Below are 5433 nucleotides of genomic sequence, written 5' to 3'. Positions count from 1 at the left end.
CTAATTCAGATGCCTCACATGAGAAATGAAATTGCCAAGCAGGGAGAGAACCTTGGAGACCATCGATCTAACTCCATTGTACAGATATGAAGACTCAGGTTCAGAGAAGGGGTATGACCCGACCAGGGTGCACATCGAGGAGTGACAGAATCAAGGGGACTGGTTTGGGACGCTATACACACCAAGCGCTCTGTATACTACTCAGTTTTTCTCAGTTGAGATAAACCAAATGCATAATGTGACGACTGTCACCTTAGTGATATATAGTGATGAGCCACAGTTTAATTGTTCACATGTTGGGAACAACGTATCAAATTAATTCTGAAAAATGGAAAGATATTTAATGTATATTCAAATATTTTATGTCATGAAATATAATAATATGTTACATACCGTTAGTTATATAATTTTATGACATGAATGTTAATAATAATAAATCATGTTGTTATAATTCTTACATTTAAAAATCTTCCACATATGCTCTTTGAAACAATCCCACAAGATGAGCAATTATTTCTATTTTACAGATAAGAAAACTGAGGCACAGGCATGTCAAATCGCTTGCCTGCATTCATAGCCAGGACCTAAACTCGGGTCTCTCATCCCAGGCTTGAGGGACTGCTGCCCAATTGTTGCACTCTTTTAGGACCCTCTTCTGTGGGCTTGTGCCATGCCTAGGCCCATGCCCTTGACATGCTTGCTGTTCTTTTTGGCTAGGCAGCTATCCACCTCCATCCTGGTGGCATCTCTCTCATTCCTGTAAGATTATGTTGCGGGAAATAAAGAATATTTTTAAGATTTTGTGTGTATGTCCCAGGTCTTAATAGCAAATACAACAATCAGTAATAGTAAAAGGGAGCAGAGTAGGAAAGAAAAAGAAAGCAAACATAGAAAAATAGCATTCCCACTGTGACTTCCACCCAGACTTTTGAAAAGCAGAGTCATCTGTTTTCTCAAAATCAGCAGGAAGCCTCCCTGTCTCCTGTACTCTTTGCTGAAATCCTTTCAACCAGTGGAAGCACCACGTGGAGGCTTTAAAAGGTAGCACTTGAGACAGATTTGTCTTAGTCCACTTTATACAACTCAGCTCCAGGATGTGACAGCAGACTTCTGTGCAAGGGCTATAATATGGACTCCAGGACACCCTTTTCTAGCACCAGACTTCTGACGGCCATCCAACTCCAGCCCTCGGTCAGGGGCTGCGCTGTGCCAGCTCCCAGGAAGGCACAACACATACAGTCCACTGTGCAGAATTAGCATGACCTCTAACCTTAGAGCAAACTGAAAAACAACCAAATCACCTGAGGGACATTTCCTTAAAGAAGCCTGAGATTTTTGTCAGGACCCCTGAACACAGCAGTATCATGTTTTCCTTCTTCCTCTGTCCTCACTTTTCTCTCCTGTGACCCTGTGACACACAGGCACATCTGCACATGTGTGCTTGTGGACTTGTACATCTACGTGTGTTACACGCACATGCACACACATGTACTGCACACACATGCATTTGCACACCTGCATTCCACTTTACTCCCACTCCCTGTCCATTTCAGACCTGAATTTATTTATTTATTTATTTATTTATTTATTTATTTATTTTTAATACTTTTTTAATTATATTATGTTAGTCACCATACAGTACATCCGTGGTTCTTGTTGTAAAGTTCCATGATTCATTAGTTGTGTATAACACCCAGTGCACCATGCAATACGTGCCCTCCTTACTACCCATCACCGGTCTATCCCATTCCCCCACCCCCCTCCCCTCTGAAGTCCTCAGTTTGTTTCTCATAGTCCATAGTCTCTCATGTTTCATTACCCCTTCTGATTACCCCCCCTTTCTTTATCCCTTTCTTCCCCTACTGATCATCCTAGTTCTTATGTTCCATAGATGAGAGAAATCATATGATAGTTGTCTTTCTCTGCTTGACTTATTTCACTTAGCATTATCTCCTCCAGTGCCGTCCATGTTGTAGCAAATGTTGAGAACTCGTTCTTTCTGATAGCTGAGTAATATTCCATTGTATATATGGACCACAACTTCTTAATCCAGTCATCTGTTGAAGGGCATCTCGGCTCCTTCCACGATTTAGCTATTGTGGACAGAACTGCTATGAACATTGTGGTGCATATGGCCCTTTTCTTCACTACGTCTGTATCTTTGGGGTAAATACCCAGTAGTGCAATTCAGACCTGAATTTATTAACCGCTTCTTTTTTTCTTCATATAATTTTCTGTAAGACATTTCAACATTTCAGATAATCCATCAATTCCATTTTGTTTTTCCTGGAGACCCCCTCCTAGAATCATTGGTGCTCCTGCCCCACCCTGGACCTGCTGGTGTCTAGGCTTCCTGCACAGCCACCAACAGGAACTTCTGTTCAATATCATCTTGGGAATTTCATTCACAACTTTCCTGTTGAATTCTCACATTTTTTGAATCCTACGTCTTCCACTATTTTGATAATTTTCTTTATTTCTATGGAAAAATCCTTCTGTTGTTTCTTAAGAAAAGGTGAGTGGGAGGTTAGTTTTTGAGACTCCCTTTTCTGAAACTATCTTCCGTTTACGCTGACCCTTGATTGATAGTTTGGCTGGGTATACAAATCAAGGTTTATATCATTTTCCTTCAGAACTTTTAAGATATTGCTCTATTGCTTTCTGTTATCCATTATAGCTATTAAAAAGTCTAGTGCATTCTGTTCTACGTTCCTTTGTGTGTGTCATTGTTTTTATCCTGAAAGCTTTAAAAATTATTATTTATCTTCTGTTTATCTCAAGCATTCTGGAATTTCACAATAATATGTCTTTTTTTTTTTTTTTTTTTTTTTTAGAGGGAGGATTGAAGCAGAGGGAGAGAGAGAATCCCAGGCAGACTCCATGCTGAGCGTGGATCCCAATGTGGGGCTCTATCCCACAATGCTGAGATCATGACCCGAGCCAAAATCAAGAGTCGGACACTTAACCTACTGAGCCACCTAGGTGTCCCAATAATATGTCCTAATATGAGTCTGTTTGCACTTTGCTGAGTGGCCCTTTCTGTCCAGGTATTCATACAATTTTCACATGTACCTTTGGTAATTTTCTTCCTTCCATGTTGGCTTTCTTTCTCCAAAACTTATATGTACTTCCTAGGTTGAAATTTTAATATCTTTTTTCCTACTATTTTTGCTTTATTTTCTGAGAGAATTCCTTGATTCTCTCTAATTTTTAATTTTCAAGAGCACCTTCTGATTCTTAACTATTCCTTTTTGAAAACTTTATATTCTTATTTTGTGAATGCAACACATTCTCTTATCTCTCTAAGGATATTTACTTTTTGGGGGGAAAAATTTCTTCCATTTCCTGCACTGTTTTCCTTCCCCTGGGGTCCTTTCTACTCTTTGTTTTTTGTCTCTCCCTTTCATATTCGAAGTGAAATGACAGTAACCCTTGGTTGTCCATTTCTAAGAGAAAAAAAAGAAGCAATGAAGAGTTTCTTGGAATCTCTGTGTGCACAGGTGAGATTTGTCAGCTGGGAGACTTCTCTGTATCAGGCAGTGAAGTGGTCACTTGATTTTAAGGGCACTCTCTGGAGTTTAGTTATCTGAGAGCTTCAGTTTCTGTGAGCCATATACCCAGTTGCCAATGTCACCAGAGTGAGCAAAGTTAGGACCACCCACCATTCAGTCTTCTGTCTTTCATTTAATTTTTTCATTATGTCCTCTGCTAGGTATGGGATCTCTGAGTTCAGTGCTTCTTCCCTGAGTTCTCATGAAATTTAATCTCCCTTCTCTGGCTTGGGGCAGAGTTGAAGTAGGGAGATAATACTTAATTGTTTAATAGAATAATGTGAGAGAAGGAGTCTTGTGGTCTAGCCACCCCAGACATGCAGATTTTCAACCAATCCCCTTTTCAACTGCATGCCTCAACCTTTCTTCCTGCAGTATTTAACTGATAGTCTGATAATCTCAAGGATTCTGTGGATAAAATGATTTCTCATCTCTAAGGCTCTTTCAAATACGGCTTCCTCTGCTGAATCAATTACTGCAACTCTCTATGCCTCTGTCTTCCCAAGTTACATTGAAACTTCTTGTCTGCCAACATCTTATCCTCCTCTCTATATCTTGTGGAGAAATATCTTTATCTCATTATTTTCATGTTATTAGGGTCTTAAGAATGAGAGGAAGCATATGTATATGATCAGTTTGCCATGCTTAACCTGAAGTCTTTAATGGACTTGTTGCTGATCACCAAACCAATGAAGAAACCTAGCATATCCCCTTGGAGGCTAGGAGTCAGAGCAAGGCAGAAACATGGCATCAGAAGCCACACCACACTTAAAATCTAGTGCGTGAATGGAGTATGTCTGGTTTAACCCAGTAATACCATTTGGGAGGCCCAGGCTTAAGAAAATTTACGAAACTTTAAAAAAGCCCTTCTGTTTGAAAGTGTTTACAGCTGTATGAAATATAATAGAGCAGCTTGAAAATCTTATAGCCCAAAACTGGAACTATTCAAAATGTCCAATAATAGGTAAGTAGTGGACTGTGGTGTGTTAATGAAAAAGAAGGGGTTTGGAAGAAATTGACTGGAAGAGGTATGAGAGAACATTCTCGAGTGATAAGGATATTTTATATCTTGTTTGCAGTGGTGGTTAAATGGCAGTATCCACTTGTTAAAACTCATCTAACAGTATGTTCACAGTGTGTGCTATTGATTGTATATAAATTATGCCTTAAGGTTGATTTAACAATAAAACCTTTTATGGATACCCATTACTTTTAAGATGAAGCAGAGAATGCTAGTCAAGATTCTCTACCGACTCTCCTCAAATCACTCTTTTGCTGGTTTCTCCTGCACTGCAATTAAATCTCCCTCCAGTCTGAGGAGTGGTCCGTTTTCCCCCAACCTGCCATGCCTCGCTCACCTCTGCATATGAACACTTGCCTTGTCCATGCTCAGATTGCCTCTTATAAAATGGTTCGGATCTTCTCTCCTCCTTTTCAAAAAAGCCTTTTCTGAGCACTAAAAGATTATTGCTTCTTCCAGTCTTTTTTATTTCTGGTCTATACCAGTTATTTGGTATTTCAAAACGTCCCGCTTTGAGGTATCTCTTTTATTATCTTGCATTATTCTCACTTCTGTTTTGATATTTCACTTTTCATGTGTGCATGCCTTATTGTCTGAAAAAGATGAATTTTCTAGAAGGTATGCATTATACATCTCTACATCTCTCCTACCGCCTACCATAATGCCTTACACATAGTTGGCAGTCAATAAATATTTGCTGAACGAAGGATAAAATCACAAATCATGTAGACATGTTAAAGAGAAGAAACTGGGGATTTTGAAGCTGGAGAGAGAAGGAGTTGCTTTACCAGTAAGAATTGGTGGGACAGAACCATCCAAAGAACATACTGAATTAACGGGAGGTCCAAGTCATTTATAACC

Source organism: Ursus maritimus, unplaced genomic scaffold (assembly GCF_017311325.1).
Source record: "Ursus maritimus isolate PB19 unplaced genomic scaffold, ASM1731132v1 scaffold_13, whole genome shotgun sequence".
Taxonomy (NCBI): Eukaryota; Metazoa; Chordata; class Mammalia; order Carnivora; family Ursidae; genus Ursus; species Ursus maritimus.
The sequence above is the reverse complement of the archived record's forward strand: the minus strand, read 5'-3'. Positions refer to the sequence as shown.